Raw genomic sequence first — 17,486 nt, forward strand, 5'->3', positions numbered from 1 at the left:
AAAATTATGTAGTTAAACTAAAAACTGTGCAATAGGATTTACAATATTAAATGGATGAAAATCCTTGAAATATTGAATTTGAATTTAGTGTAGTTTAAAAAAATGAAAACTCATAATAATAAAATTAATTTTCTCCAGTATTGGGGTGTCTTTCATAGATTCACATGCTTGAATATTCCCTGTCGTCGAAGTGGGAGCCCCACAGTAAATAAAATAGCAATAAAAACCAATAATATATGTATATAAAAACATAATTACATACATTCCAAAACCATAAATACTTATAAGTACCAAGGTTAGCATTAACACATAGGAAAACATTAGAAGAAAAAGAACACTTTAATAGCATATCCATGTCATTTTGTTAGTCCAAACTACAGCCAATCAGACGCAAGCACCCCTCTAGAACCTTCTCCTCAGAGGCTCAGGCCCTCAGATTCTACTGCACGTCGTGTGAAGGGAGTCTCCCTGAGCTCTGCTCAGTTTTCAACTTCTTTCTGGATTTCTACAGTTTTCTGGAATGTCTTCAAGTAAGAAGTCTTTGTTTCGACCATGTGCTTCTTATGGGATATTGCGGCTCTTCTCAGAGGACCCTCACAAGAAGTGTATTTACTGCCTCTATCCAGAGCATGAGGTAGGAAAATGTAAAATGTGCAGGACTTTCTCAACCAAGACCCTAAGGACAGGGAAGGGCGCCTCTCCTGTGGTTGCAGAGGTTGAAGGATAAGGATTCACCTCTTTCTGATGCAGAAACCCTTGCGTCAGGTGTGTCTAGAGCCACTTCTAAACATAGCAGTGTGCAGGATTTGCCATCTCCTTTCCTAAAGAAGAGGAAACTTCAACTCCAGAAGGCTCCTGCTGCGTCTCCACCTCCTCCTGCTAAGCCTACGCCCCCGAGATCTGATTCTCAGGCGTCCACGGCTCCTTTTACGCATGTTTCCACTAAAAAACTTGCTAAATCCTCGGTAGGAGCGTCGACGGTCGTTCCGACGACGAAAACTGCCGTCTCCAGCTCTCTGACAACGACAGTGACGACGACTTGTGCCAGCGGGTTGTCGACGGCGGCTGCGTTGACGCCGTCAGTGTCGACGATGGTGTGTGTGAACTTCAAATCTGTCTCGTCGATGATTCCAATCTCCTCGTCGACGTCTAGAAAGGGTGTCTCGTCGACGCTTGCTGTGAAGAGAGCCTCTTCGTCGGCGGGTGCTCCGTCGACGGCTGTTTCGTCGACGGTGGCTCCGTCGACGGCGGCTTCGTCGACCGCTGTGGTCTTGTCGTCGACAGCTTCGTCGACGGCTGCTTCGTCGATGGCTGCGGTCTTGCCGTCGACGGCTTCGTCGACTGTGGTTGTCCCGTCGACGGTGTTACTGTTGTTGACGTCTACCTTCGCATCATTTCCTCTGTTGCCAATTTCTTCATCCGTTTCTGGGGCTTCTGCTATTGACCCTCTGCACCAACGTCGACATGTGCCTTTGGATCAGCTTCCCATTCCACGTCACTCTCAGCCTCCATCACCTCTTTTTGCCACGGGTTCGGAGCAGGACTCTGGTTCTGATGAGGAGGAAGATGATAGATTCCGGGCAGCTCAAAGCTCTTCGGAGCTGGTCATTAAATGTCAGGACTATGAGGATGATCAGGAAGATCCTTACTTCCATGAGGAGGAACCTTCTGCTCAGGTTCCGACAGCACAAAAACCGCTCTCCCTCATTTCTAATCTCCAATACATGTTAGAGGATTATAATAGACGATTTCGACTCTCTCAACAGGGGTCTCCTCAACCTAGGGTGCCTGCAACTACAGTAGCTCCTCCCTCTACGACACTGCCAGAGACAGCTGCGCCTTCTGCACCATCTACAACCTCTATTCAGGTCCATGCAACGGTTTATGAGGATGATGACGTTCGCCCATATCGGGAAGACGGGAAAGTTGATGATGATGATGAGAACATGGGGGATTGGGACGATTATCAGATCCAGACACCGTCTCCGCCACCTTCGGGTCCAGGGGATTCCCCACCCATGGATATAGCTGTTTTTCACCAACTTATGGAACGAGCGGCGCTGCGCTTTAAGCTTCTGAAGGATGAGGACTGTTTTCTTCATAATTTCAAGAGTCAACCTTTTTAACAGGTCCGGTCAGTGCCCATAATTGACTTAATTTGGAACGAGGGTGTCAAACTGATGCAGACGCCAAATTCTATTCCGGCGCTTCTTCCTCTTTTAGAGAAGAAATATAGGGCGCCCCAGGGTTCTCCAGCTTGCCTGGTAGCGCAGCCTAAACCCGATTCCGTGATCACCCGGGCCGCACAGTGCCGTTCCAGGAATCCGTCTTCTCCTATTACCGATCCTCCTGACCGTGAGCGACGTCGTCTTGATGCCATTGGACGAACATTTTCCACTATGGCTTCTACCACCGTGAGGGCTGCGAATTCTCTGGCCATTCTGGGGCGCTACGACCGCCAGATGTGGTCGGATATGTCTTCTTTTATTGACCTCATTCCTGAGCCCTCCAGAGCAGAGGCTCTCAAGATTCTTCAGGAGGGAGAGAGAGCGTCATCAGAGATTATCGACTGCTCTGTGGACATTGCGTGCACTGGTTTTGCGTCAGCTTGCAGGGGCAGCCGTTTTACGTCGCCAGGGCTGGCTTCGTTCCACCTCTTTTTGCCAGGAGATTCAGGCGAAAATCCTTGATATGGCCTATGACGGCGAATCGCTCTTTGGCCAGCATGTGGACGACGCACTTCAAACCATAAAAAAGTACACCGAGACGGCTCGTGCCCTAGTCACTTTGCAGTTTCTCAAGCAGCCTTTTTGTGCTGCGCGCGGACGCGGCACCTCCTCTTCTTTTCGCGGCGGATCCAACCAGTACCGCTCCTATGGCCAAGCAAATCCGAGATATTCCTCCCAGTCACAGCAGTCCTATCGGCAACAGTCTACCAAGTTATTCAGAGGGAAGTCTTCCTACAGAGGCTCCGCTTCTAAGAAGCAATGACTTGCCTTCCCCGCTCAAAGTTGGAGGTCAAATCTCCCTTTTCTTTTCCAATTGGTCTTCAATCACCTCGGACCGTTGGGTGCTGGACATTGTATCAAAAGGCCATGCTTTGGAGTTTGTCAAGTTCCCTCCAAACCCTCCTCCAACTGCTCCACCTCCGGCTCACCTCAAGGAGCTCTTTCAACAATTTCGACTCATGATTCAGAAAGGTGCCATCGAAGTGATTCCCAAGTCTCAGAAGGGGATGGGATTCTATTCCTGGTTTTTCCTTGTCCTCAAGAAGTCCGGCGAATGGCGTCCGATCCTCGACTTAAGAGCCTTAAACAAGTACTTGAAGTGCCAATCCTTCCGCATGCTCACGCTCGCGGAAATTCTCCACCTTCTCTCGAAGGATGATTTCGTGACCACCATCGATCTCCAAGACGCTTATTTCCACGTGCCGATACTTCGAAAACACCGGAAGTACTTGCGCTTCTGGGTAGGGCGCAGAGACTTTCAATTCAAGGTTCTGCCTTTCGGCCTTCGCTCTGCCCATCGCGTCTTCACGAAAGTCCTGGCCCCGGTGGTGGCAGATCTACGTTTGAAGGGCGTTCAAATCTTTCCCTACCTGGACGACTGTCTCATCAAGTCGCAATCTCGCCATCAGGCGTCTCTGGACACTCGATTCTGTCAGACTCTATTCCACTCCCTCGGTCTCTCCATGAAGTCTCAGGCCGATCCAGCTCCCTGCAGGACCTTTCTAGGCACCACTCTGAATACTTCGCTGGTGAAGGCATTCGTGTCTCACGAGCGTTAGCTGCATATTCTACGCCTAGTGGCTCTCATCCGTTCAAAGGGGTCAGTTTCAGTTCGTGTATTGAAGTCCTTTCTTGGGATGGCGTCCTCCTGCATCTCCCTGATCCCAAATTGCAGACAAACAGTGGCGTCAGGTCACCGGCTCTTTCAACGATCTGGTCCTGGTGACCGCTCGGATAAGGTCCGCTCTCCACTGGTGGGCTCAACCGTCAAACATCGCTGCCGGTACTTCTTTCTTAACCATCGCTCCAGAGCTCATCCTTACCACGGATGCCGCCCTGGAAGGCTGGGGCGCACATCTCTAGGGGCTATCCATAAAGGGCAAGTCGACACTGTCTCAACGTTCCTGGCACATCAACAGACTGGAGCGAATGGCCATTTTCCTGGCGCTCAAGTCTTTCCAACTTCTACTCCAGGGAGAATCAGTGCTCATTCAAACCGACAATACCACCAGTATGCACTATGTAAACAAACAGGGCGGCACCAAGTCACCGCTCCTTTCTCAGCTGGCACAGAGCATCTGGGATTGGGCACTCCATCACCAAATTACCCTGACAGCGGTTCACCTACCAGGCATCTCCAACATCCTAGCGCATTCCCTCAGCAGGTCCGCGTCCTCGACCCACGAGTGGAAGTTGCATCAGCCGACTCTGGACTTCATCTTTCGGCTGTGGGGTCGCCCGGACATGGATCTTTTTGCGAGCCCTGTGAACCGGAAATGCCAGTCTTATGCAAGCTGGCTTCCCCGTCAAGGGTCATGCGGAAATGCCCTTTTGATGGACTGGTGCAATCTATTTGCCTACGCCTTTTCGCCGATTCCGCTGGTTCCTCGAGTGTTGTGGAAAATGCGGAGACAGCAGTGCCACATTCTCCTGATCGCTCCCAGATGGCCTCGACAAGCATGGTTCTCGGAACTGCTGCTTCTCTCACAGTGCGAACCCATCCTCCTTCGTCCTCGAGCAGATCTTCTCACAATGGACAAGGGTCAGATCTGTCATCCGGACCCCTCCTCTCTCAAATTATCGGCCTGGAACCTGAGCACCTTGAATTTGCCCACTTGAATATTTCGCCAGCATGCAGAGACGTTCTTGCCAATGCAAGAGCTCCGTCCACAGTAAAGACTTACAAGCTATAGTGGAAAAGGTTCTGTCACTGGTGTGCATCTGCCAACATCCATCCCGTGCACCCCTCTCCTGCTCAGCTTCTGCCGTTCTTTCTGCAGTTAGCTCAATCAGGACTTTTCCACTCCACTTTGAAGGTCTTCCTAGCGGCAATATCTCGTTTTCGGCAGGATGGGTCTTCCTCTCTCTACTCTTCCAGAGTCATTCTGCAGTTTTTCAAGGGGCTGTTCAGGATGTTCCTGCCCATTCGGCATCCTCCTCCTACCTGGCATCTCAATGTTGTTCTGGCGCAATTGATGAAGGCACCTTTTGAGCCCATCCACAAAGCGGATTTGAAATTTTTTACCTGGAAGGTGGGCCTTCTTCTTGCTTTGACCTTGCTTTTGTCACTTGAGTGATATCCAGGCCTTTACCATTTAGCATCCTTTCCTTCAATTCAAATCGGACTGTGTTGTACTTCGCACCAACCCGGTATTCATGCCTAAGGTGCCAACTGATTTTCACCTCAATGAACCAGTGTTCTTAAAGACTTTCTTCGCTAATCCCCAATCGCCAGCGGAGCAACGTTTACATTCATTGGACGTTAAAAGATGCCTTAAATTCTACATCAATAGGACAGCGCCTTTTCGTAGGTCTGATCAACTGTTCGTTGCTTACGGACGCATGCGCAAGGGGCATTCTGTTACCAAGCCAACTATTGCACGTTGGATTTCCTCAGCAATTTCATTCTGTCATCAGAAGGCCAGTAAGCCTCTTCAATCTCCAGTGAGAGCTCATTCTACCAGGGCGATGTCATCCTCTACTGCCCTGTTTGCTGGTGCCTTGAGAAGATCAACAAAGCTGATACAGCAGTGGGCCAAGCGGTGCTTCGCAATCTTTCTAAATAAGGTGAGCCTCTTTCCTTCCCTCCACCTGTATGGTTTCTACTATTATCTGTCTGGCAGCTTTATGTCATTTCATTGCATTTTCATGCTAATGCACTGCTATTTTGTCTTGCCAGCTATTACTGCTCACTATTCTATTCAAGCATGTGAATCTATGAAAGACACCCCAATACTGGAGAAGAACGATTGTTACTTACCTGTAAACGGTGGTTCTCCAGTATTGGTGTCTGTCATAGATTCACATGCGACCCACCCACCTCCCCTCAGAGGCTCGCTTCTCCTTCTAGACTGTTTTGTCACTCTTGTGCTACGAAAATCTGAGGGCCTGAGCCTCTGAGGAGAAGGTTCTAGAGGGGTGCTTGCGCCTGATTGGCTGTAGTTTGGACTAACATAATGACATGGATATGCTATTAAAGTGTTCTTTTTCTTCTAATGTATTCATATGTGTTAATGCTAACCTTGGTACTTATAAGTATTTATGGTTTTGGAATGTATGTAATTATGTTTTTATATACATATATTATTGGTTTTTATTGCTATTTTATTTACCGTGGGGCACCCACTTCGACGACGGGGAATATTCAAGCATGTGAATCTATGAAAGACACCAATACTGGAGAACCATCGTTTACAAGTAAGTAACAATTGTTCTTATAGTTCAAAAAACGTATTAAGTATTTTAGAAAAATAAGCTTTCTCAAAATATGTTGAACATAAAAATATGTATTTACAAGGTACCTTTAAAAATATTTACATATAACAAAAATATACAGATTTAACTATTAGTAAAATAGTTGTTATAGTGATGCACTCTTATTCAAAAATGCAAAACACTTTATTAAATTAAAAATAGATTGTACCTAAATCGTTAAATTGTAATATTTTCATTTGTAATATGTTTTACATGAACAGACATTTTATTAATTTGCATATTTGCTATTGCAGGTTAAAAAAAAATAATACCACATGTATTTGCATTTTAAAACAACAATAAAGCATTTTAAAGTTCAGAAAATATTAATATTTCAGGTCCACATGATATTTACCACTATATTTTACAATTTATTGAACAACATGTAGCCATTATTTTCACATATTATAACATTTTCTATTTTAAAATATTGAACAAAGTATTTTTTACTTTACTTAATCTACCAATTTCTTTTACGTACAAAAAATATTGTAGTCTTACCTTTTCATTTTTTTCGGTGGTCAGTGAACTGAAGAGAGGTCATTGAATGGTTCTTTGTAACAGGTAAGCTTGATTTTAATTTAAGTTTAACAAGCAAGTTAAGGTTTAGGGGATGGAACTCTACTGTTAGTTATAGTGGTTTACTTTACTTGTAGTTAGAAGTATTTAGGTTAAATATAGGTTATTTGGTTTTCAGGTTTTTGTTAGTGTTTGCTAGGGAGATTCTTAGTGTATGCAATTGTTTAATGTATGCATTATGTATTTCTAACATTATTTTGGCTTACGTGAGGGTTTTTTGGGTGGAGACGGGAATACCTTTGTTGCTTTCTTTTAAAAAAAGGAGACAATTTCAATCAAAGTAATTTTATTTCTTTGTGTGCTCATTGTTCTTTTTGTTTTTTTTTAAAGATGTACTTGTAGGTGTGCTTTTATTGCTGGACACTGTGTAGTTCTTCTGTCTTATTTGCACAGTGTCCAGACCTAATAGTAGCTTGGCGTTTCTTGTATTCATAATATTTCACTATTTGGTAGTATGTTCTGATTTGTTAACAGTGTTTATTTTGGATTCAACTGGCTTTCTGTTTAAAAAAATATATATATTATTTTGTGTATTTCTCAGATGAAAAGCACTAATTATGGTAAAATGGTTCAATTTTATTTGTGTAAGCTTTTATATATTTTATTATGTTGTTTGTAATATTTTGGATAGAACTATTAAAAGAAATAAATGTATTTATGTTTAACTAATGTGTTCATATTCCAGTGCCCAATATTTTCATTTTTGTTATTTTAGTAGGTGTCCATGATATGGATGCGGAAATTATATTATGTTTATCTATATTTTATATGTTGTTAATATCTATATTTAAAGTACTGAGATTCACATTGCCTATATTTTTATAAATTATATTCATACAATTCAGACATGATATTTTGGTTAACAATTTTTTTTTACAGTCAATATATAGAGGGGTGCCCAATTCCTCATCCTAGACTGTATTCCAGGCTTGGCAGGAAGCTAAACAAACACTCCATTTTTTGGCACAGTGGAGGGTGCAGTTAAATTGAAGGCAGAGCCAATATAAAGCTCTACACGCTTGGCAAGGTCAAGAATCTTCATTTTTACACCCTGACCTGACAAGGCTGGGGTATAATTGCAACTTTCTTACACCATCTCCCGAACTGGTTGTCCTGGCCAGACTACGATAGGGTAGAATTGAAATCCCTTTTTTATTACAGAATTTCTCCCTGGCCTTTAGTACAGGCTGCGGAGAGATCCATCAAAGGGGACTGTCCCATGACCCACCCACAATGGCAGCATGCAACAAAATGCCTCTGCAGCATCATGTCTTTCATGCTGCATTCTTTCACAGTGGCTAAACCTCTCAGAAATATGTCTGCCAATCGGATTGGCACACTCTTGCAAATACTAGAAAAATGCATCCAATTAAAGCACCGCTTCAGATGTTAACCCTTTCCCAAATGTTAGTAAACATTTCAGATGTGTACTTTTCTGTTAAAACCTTTAAAGGAATGAACAAGAATACACTCAAACTATAGAAACACCACATAGAAGATGCCTCTACATGCGAATTAATCTTGGAGGCTTTCCTTTCAAAAGTTTTTTCAGTGAAAATTTCAATCTCAAAACTGCTGTGTAAGGGATCCACCTTGTAACTTTGTCCCTCTCCGATACATTGGCCTCCAATTTGGCAGGCTAAAAGTCTACATTTCATATGATGTTTCTGCAAAGTTTAGTGCAAATTAGTCAAGGGGGCAAAATCTTAACCTTAAAAACAGAGGTGTGAATACTGTTTCTGCAAAATATCTATCTATCTATATATATATATATATATATATATATATATATATATATATATATATATATATATATATATATATATATATATATATATATATATATATATATATATATATATATTTTGCCACCAACAGCGTTGGTTAGTAATAAACCTGCTGTAGAATAACATCCTGGTGGAGTGCGAGTATAATTTCTGTTGGTGGCAAATTAACTACAGGGAATGCCCGTCCCTGAGACTCGCACCGGCTGTGAGAAGTGTGCCCTCGGTAACGGGATTACGTTGGTGGCTAAAAAATAAATATATATATATATATATATATATATATATATATATATATATCCATCCTCTAACAATTTTTCAATGAAATGCGCTCTCAGCAAGACAAAATCCGCCAGGTTTCCATATTCCAAGGGTGTTTATTCAGTTACAACATGTTTCGGCTTACACAGAAGCCTTGTTCACGTAAATGAATGTGCAGGGAAACACAACTGATAAAGCTGTCGGCAAGTACCAGACACAAAAACGTTGATACACGCAATGCAATGAAATCTACTGGTGTTACAAAGGAAATAACAGGTATGCAGTGTGCGACCCATTGTTATGAATTGGCCCCCCCCTTGCGAACAACAAGTTCATGTCACGCAGAAAAAAATATATATGAATACATAATGAGAATTGTAAACCCCACTCGTGTGACAAACAAATATCCATATGTTACTCCATGGTAATGGTGCCACATGAATTAATGTGCATGGGGTGTCCTTGTATGCAAGCAAGGCTAGTTCCTTGGCATCTGCGAATGCACCGGAAAATCCACATAAACATCTCAACTCCAAGCGGTGTGCAGATCTGACCGAGCGTCAGTGATACCAGAGCCAGTTACCATGTAGAATACGTTTGCCAGCATAGACAGTCTCTAACCTGATATGTCTAACAATAATTGACACGCATCCATTCCTCCCACCTTGCCGAACACAATTGTGAAAGGTTAACATGTAAAATACATTAGTGGTACATTAACTGGCAGAACAATCTGGTCTGAGTGAATCTCCCAAGTAAAAGGGGATTCATGTGGCAAGTGCAGCGTGAGAGATCTGACCGATTGTCAGTGATACCAAAGCAAGTTACCACGTAAAATACGTTTGTAAACGTACACAGTCTATAACCAGATGTGGTTAGCGTTTGCTAGCATGCAACCACTTCTCCCTTCATTGTGGAAGATAAAAGGTTAACATGTAAAATACATTGGCAATACACTCGATGGCTAAACAGACTAGACTGGGTCAATCGCACAAGTCGGAGGGATTCATAAGACAAGTGCAACGTTAGAAATCAAACAACATGCTCTGCTACATCAGGCATGCGCAATGGATATCTAAGTGACTGTGCGGAAGACAGATATCAAAACACTAGGAAGTGGGAAGTAGTCAGCTGTAGCGCACAGCGGAATACAATGAGGGGACTGAAGACATTACAAAGTACTTGCTGCAAGTGCCCATCAGTACAGGTGTGCTCAGTGATAAGATGGTGAAAAGGGTAGGTGGCCCGTGAAGAGTGAGTGAAGTGGTTGGGCCCGTTCCTTTTCTCCTGTAGAAGAAACATAATAAAAAACAAGCATCAGATATGATGTATATTAAAAACAGTACAATACAAATAAACTTCTACTTATGCACTCCACTAAATGGAGGAAAAAAATTAGTAGGATAAACCAAGATTGACTACAGAACGGTAACAACTCACAGCTCACAAGGGGCCAGATGGGGCTACGGAGGACAAGATGGTGTACTACTCCTCCCTGAGATGTATAGCTAATTCTTCGTCTTGATTAAGGCCCTTCGGGTCTTTAGATTGAAAGTCTACAATATACTTAGACTCCCTTTGCCTGATTTTCAGCACCCTGTTACCCCCACTGGGGTTCCTGGTGATTTGTTCAAGGATGAATAATCTCAGTAGACGCATTGGAGAAGTGTTTGTCCATTAAGTGCCGTGCCACCGGATATTTCTCATCATTGTGTGTGATGGCTCGATAGTCTTCCAGACATGTATTTTGGCTAATAGGGTGGTACTTCCTATATACCAGAGCTTACAGGGACATTCAATCACGTAGATGACGTAGGTTGAACTGCTTGTGAGGAATTGTTTAATCTCTTTCGTGACACTATTGTTTGAGACCATGTTGGTGAATGTACTGTTTTTGCATGCCTTGCAATGGCCACAAGGGAGATATCCATTGAGGCCATGCTCGTGCCCTGTGGAGTAAGTGGTAATATCACTCTGTACCAACATATCCCTGATGTTCCTGCCTTTCCTGTAGGTCACACTGGGTTTATTCGGGATATATTCACCAATGGTGTTGTCACATTTAAGGATATCCCAGTTTTTAGACAATATCCTTTAGATGTTTTTCGATTCAGCGTTATAGGTCATGATTAAGCGTGTATTGCATTCATTGCTGTCATCAGCTTCTAGGGTCTTATCAGATAGGGTCTGTGATCTGGGAACAGTAGCGGCTCTTTCTCTGGCTTTTCGTAGCACCCAATTGGGATAGCCTTTGATGCTGAATCGTGCTAGCATTTGTTACATTCTTGTTGATATGCAGCTTCTGGGTTGCAGCTCCTCTTCGCCCTCAGCAGCTCTCCGTAGGGGATACTCCATTTGAGTGTCTCAGGGTGACTGCTGAGGGCATGGAGGATGCTGGTACCTGCAGTGGTCGTCCTAAAAAGTGTTGTATACAGTTGGTTATCCCTGATGTCAACTTTGACGTCAAGGTACTCAGCAGAAGTTTTACTGATATGGCTGGTAAGTACAATGTTCTTATTGTTGGTATTAAGTTCCCTGATGAACTCGTTTGCCTCTTGCTCACTCCCCTTCCAAATGACAAACAAATCGTCAATGTATCGCCACCACGTGGTGACGTGTGTGAGGTGTCCCGCATAGGCAGGGTTGGCAAAGATCTCCTGCTCCCAGCGCCCCATGAAGAGGTTTGCAAAACTGGGAGCAAAACACGAACCCATTGCGGTACCAACTACCTGCCTGTACAGGACCCCATCAAATAGAAAGATGTTATTAGCCAGGCAAAAATCCATCATGCGTAATAGCATCTTGCTGTGCTCTCTAAATCAGAGGGGCCGAGAATTGAGGAAATGGTCACATGCTTCTAGACACTGGCGATGGTCAATGATAGTGTATAGCGACTGGACATCCAGTGTGATGAGGAGACTCTCCTCATCCCACTGTATCTCCTGAATCTTAGTAAGGAAGTCCTTAGTATCCCTCATGTAGCTGGGCAAACTGTTCACCCATTCCCGAAGGTAGTGGTCCACATATTTGGAGACATGTTCAGACACAGTACCCCTGGAAGATACTATAGGTTGTCCCGGTGGATTTTCCCGATCTTTGTGTAGTTTAGGTAATAAGTAGAGGACTGGGAGAACCGGATGATCATTTTTCAGGCATCTGAATCCCTCCCACTCCAAGATCCCCTTGTCCGTCCATGTGGTGAGTTTCTCCCATATGTCAGTAATGCTGTTGTAATAGACATCAGTGGTGATGGGCATATAGTACTTTGGGTCATTGAGTTGTCTATGCACTTCAGCAACATAGTTGACCCTATCCAAGATAACAGCATTGCCACCCTCGTCCGCTGGACGGATGACAATGCTGTTATCTTCCATCAAAGATTTAAGAGCATTTCTCTGACTGGTGGAAAGAATTTTTTCCATGGTCTTGTAGTTTTTCTTCTTGTGTCTGTGTACACCAAACGCTTTACTGACACTATCGTTGAATGTGTCTTTTGAATCATGAGGAAGTGTGGGGAGAAAAGTGGATTTAGGTTTAAAACCCGAGGCAGCCCTACAGTCAGTAATCAAATCTGCGTTATGTAGGATCTGTGTATGACTGATAAACTCACTCTCACTCTCGACAGGCTCTTCCTGCCAATCATTTACAGCATCGAAATAGCCTATACCATCCTATTCAAGTTGTAACATATCAACAAGCGTACCTACATCTCCAATCATGATATTATCTAGATTGTTAGAGGTGTGGGTTTTGGCTTTCCTCGGCCACCCCAACCTTTTCAGTCTATGCCATTTCCTCAACTTCAGTTTACGAATAAATTTAAATAAATCTATTCTAGACTAAGTGTAATTGAAAGACATTGAAGGACAAAATGAGAGCCCCAAACATAAAGTCCTCTTTTCATTGTCATTCATCACTCTCGTAGATTTATGACATGCCGTTGTTTCCCATGCCGCCCCTTGCTTTGCCTCTTTTGCCATCTCTGCTGTAATCTTTTTCTTTGGTTTCTGCGTTTGCTTGCCCTCTGCCGCGTCCTCTGCCTCTCTGTCCCTCTGTCTGTGGTGCCGGAGTTTCCTTCATCGTCCGTCTGCTCCGGCGCAGATGACAATATTCCTCTAAAGCATTCACTGGACATGGTGTTTTGTCCATATTAGCTACCCCATCTTTAGAAATGTCCGATTCTGATTCACTGGTTATGGACAAAGTGACTTGTTGGTTAACGTCGTTCTCTTCAAAGGTTAATGGTGGACTCTCTTTAGTATTGTAGAGATGGTCATATTTACGACTAAATGTCAGAATCCTGCCACTCTCATAGTCGTTGTAATCACGGTTTAATTTCCTTTCTTTCTGCGCCTTGATATCTTCTTCATATTGTTTCAGCCGGTCTTTCATGGCACTGATCAGTTTTTCCACTGCGTCAACTTCTGACTGCTTTTTGAGACCTTCCATTACTTCCTGTATTTGTTTTACGAGTAGGTCTCTATCAATCCATGCGTATTTAACTAAGATTTCCAACATACTTCTCGAACTCAAGGCGGAGTTCTCGGACCATTCAGTGAGCATGGCAGGGTTAGGAGTCTCATACGTTGGTGTGGTAAAAATCCTCAAGCCCCTGGGAACCACTTCCTGATCAATATAATTTTGTAAGGAAATTGCTTCCCACCATTTTGAGATTTCTCCTCTCTTCAATTTCTCTTGTTTATTAATTTTGTCGCTCATAGTTTGTGAATGATCAGTTTTGGCCTCTGTTGTATCTTGGTTTTTTTCTTTTTCCTCGCAAATAGCACCTGGGCTGCCGCTCTGCGTTCATCCTCCTCCTCCATTGTTCACAATCCCCTTGTGGTGATTGATAGGCCTGGCTGGTACTAAATCCCCGCTGAGTAATTTCAGGTTCCTCCTGCATGGTGCTTAACATATGCGGGTCAGAACTTCCACATTCAAAATAGTAAACCGGGAGACACACTTGCCCCGGGAAAAACAACAGAAATACACACGTGTGAGCTTAATGCAGACAGCAGCTGAAAGTCATCGGGAATGCAGTGTTTTCACATCACTTGTAAATACGATAAGACTTGTAACTTCACTTACATACTATGCTATACATACTATATTGGGACTACTGGGCTAATCATAATGTATGGTACAACAGCTACTAAGTTCTGTAACATCCAGAGCTTCTAAGACTTTAATTTGTTGGTGGCACAGTCCCTAGTGACGAGAAGAATTGTCCCATTGGACGTGCGGGAGTAATAAAGACACCGCCATGCTGTTATATTACAGGGAGAAATCTTCTACAGTTGTGGTATTGTCAGAAGGAGGGGCAGACAGGGCATTGATCCCCACCCCCTGCTCCTTGAAGAAGCCACTCGCTATGGGCAGGTTGGTCGGCAAGAGCAGAGTCAAAGGAGCAGCATGTTTCATAGCACAGGTTACTGTAATCGTAGCCTGCCCTGTGAAACACCCTGTGCTCATGCTGCGAGAGTCAGAAAGGCCCCACTCGCAGCTGAGTGGTATGGTCGAGCATAGGTAAAAAAAAGAATCCCTTGAACAATACTATATGTAGAATCACCTAGACCACTGCTAGATTACCATTGATCTGACCTATCAGACAAACACACTAGTATTGCTTCCAGCCCACCCCACAAAACAATAAGATCATGTGATAACTTCTTCAATTGGAAAATTACAAAAACATGTTTTATTTAATAATTGAAATTACACTGTAAAAACATTTCTATAAAACAGTTAAAATCTCATACACATATCTCAAACAATTCATATAAAACAATTCATAAAATGATCACAGTTTTACACAGAACATACAATCACAATAAGAACCCCATGCGCTCATGCATGCCCATTAGGGCAATGATAGTGACAGCGGTCACAGGTCACATAATTCTCCAAAGTGGCCCGTCTGTGTTCTTTCCTGTGACAGTTTACCTGCCTGCAAGAACAGTCCCGCTGAGGAGCAAAGGGTTCTGGCTCTTAGCCCAAATCCTTGATCTTCCGCCGTGCAACTATCACCGAATCCCACTGAGCATGCAGTCCACATTATTGAATTAGACAAGCATTTGCAATGCCAAAAAAATCTGGCTTTAAAGGAAAGTTGTGTGGTAATGTGAAGCATTACAAGTAAATAGCATGGGGATGTAAATGTATTTGTGTGGAAGCGAAAAAATTGTAGAATAATATTGGTGTCATTTAAAAGGTCAGGTGACATTTGCACTGTCAAGCCAAACCTAAACATCCATGTAGGTTAATGACTACCCTCCTTCCATGTGTGCTGCTGTCAGAAAAAAAATCACCATAAATTATCTAGTTACCTAAAACACTTAAATATCATTACAATGTAATTCATGCCCCTGAAAGTTCAAGCTCATGTAGTGCATAAATAAAATGATCACAATTACATTGGGGAGCAAGCATTTTTGTGGAAGCACACAACTTCTGCCTAATCAAAACATGTACTACTGGCTCCCAACATAATTGTCTGGTGACATAAAACGTGGATTCTTTACCACCTTGGATTGTTTCCCTTCAGCACATTAGATCACATTACTGCACGGTTAGTAAACCATACTCCTGCCCTGACAACGGTTTTATTAGTGACTTTAGATACAAGTCAGTTGTTTTGTGCCTCTTATATAAGACTTTACTGTTGTATTGGATGGAGCAGCATTATGGTCTCTTAAAAACCATGTAATGGTGAGGTTTTTGACAGTGTGAACGCTGAACTGAATTTTGTCGGTTCAAGTGATGATCATGTAAAAAGAGGCACAGTGAAGAAAAGTAATTGCCTAGGGTCACACAGGTTGGTCAGTCTGGCAAGCCAAAATTTAAGCCAGGTTTGCTGCTTACACATTGTGCAATTCAACCAGTGGATCTGTGTATCCTTTCTCTCTTCTTGCCTGACCAATTTTATCAGTGGCCCAGGAGGCAATTCAGTTGCCTTGTACCTCTTATATACAGCCTTTATAGTTATTTAGATTGAGCCACGTTGTGGTCTATTAAAGTATGTACATCCTGAATTGAAATATTTAAAGGTGCTATCAGAGGCAACGTGAAGGAAAGCAATTGCTAAAGGCCACATCCCTGCAAAGACATTGGGGGCATATTCTGAGCCCTGCTACTCACCCAGATACCGGACGCGCCTTCCTGCCTGCCCGAGTCCTCCCGCTGCCGCGTGCACCATCTCCAGCGGCCGCCGAGCGGAGGACTCGGTTACCCAGCAACCCCTGCGGCGGCACCACCAGAAGACGTCATAGTAAGCGCCTGGAGGCGCTTAAAGATCGGGCTCCCTCGCAACGCGGGACGCGAGCGGGACGCCGGGCAAAGACCGGGCAAAGGGCGGGCCGTCTGTGGCCGACTGAGGCCAGGCCAGGCCTATTCTCTTGCATCCATCCTCCAACCTTCCTACTGCTGGAATGTCTGCTTCAGGTATAAGCCCCGAATTAACTATTGTGGATAAGCCGGGGGGGCTGCCGTCAAAAGGTACTCTTGACAATTACTTCGCCAAAGTCCTCATTGACTTAGAAAAGGAGACCACGCTATCAGAGCGAAGGGCGGAGCGCCGTCGCTCAGTAGAAAGTCTGAACAAGCATTTGCAATGCAATAGGTCTCGCATTAGGAAAGTTTGAGCTATTGGTATTGTAAATGACAATTTTTTTATTTATGTGTTAGTTTTGAAAATAGCGAAATTAATAGCTTTGTCATTTACAATGCCAATAGTTTTAACTTTCGCAAACGTGACACCTATAGCATTTGTAATGCAATATGTGTTGTATTTACATGACTTAGATGTATTAATATTACAAATAACAATGGCTTTTTTTTTTTTAATAATGAATACTTAAATAACAGTTATTGTAATTTATAATGGCAATAGCTTAAACTTTTGTAAATAACTTTTGGGAAGATTATGTTCAGTGTATTTTATTGTGATGAAAATCCAAGAACAGACGTGAAATATTAACATCTTTTTGTGACATTTGTAATAAAGCTTGAAACATTGAGAGAACATATTAGAACCAGTTGTTGTTGAATGGTTGCACAGAGTGATGCTGTGGCGTTCAGTGGTGCTGAGTGATGCTGTGGCCTTCAGTGGTGCTGAGTGATGCTGTGGCCTTCAGTGGTGCTGAGTGATGCTGTGGCGTTGAGTGATGCTGTGGCGTTGAGTGATGCTGTGGCGTTGAGTGGTGCTGTGGCGTTGAGTGGTGCTGTGGCGTTGAGTGGTGCTGTGGCGCTGAGTGGTGCTGTGGCGTTGAGTGGTGCTGTGGTGTTGAGTGGTGCTGTGGTGTTGAGTGGTGCTGTGGCGTTGAGTGGTGCTGTGGCGTTGAGTGGTGCTGTGGCGTTGAGTGGTGCTGTGGCGTTGAGCGGT

The 17,486-nt window shown here is 43.5% G+C and overlaps 1 long non-coding RNA gene across 2 annotated transcripts in view; it reads right to left on the bottom strand.

Moving 5' to 3' along the window:
* Positions 1 to 9,222: 9,222 nt before the first annotated feature.
* LOC144798689 (uncharacterized) overlaps positions 9,223 to 17,486 on the bottom strand; it is a 367,086-nt gene continuing 358,822 nt past the window's right edge. For both annotated transcript variants that reach the window (XR_013603615.1, XR_013603614.1), the window contains one exon: positions 9,223 to 10,393. This is a non-coding gene — a long non-coding RNA (uncharacterized LOC144798689). The remainder of the gene's footprint in view (positions 10,394 to 17,486) is intronic.

The sequence above is a fragment of the Lissotriton helveticus genome, chromosome 12 (genome assembly GCF_964261635.1).
Source record: "Lissotriton helveticus chromosome 12, aLisHel1.1, whole genome shotgun sequence".
In the NCBI taxonomy this organism is placed as follows: domain Eukaryota; kingdom Metazoa; phylum Chordata; class Amphibia; order Caudata; family Salamandridae; genus Lissotriton; species Lissotriton helveticus.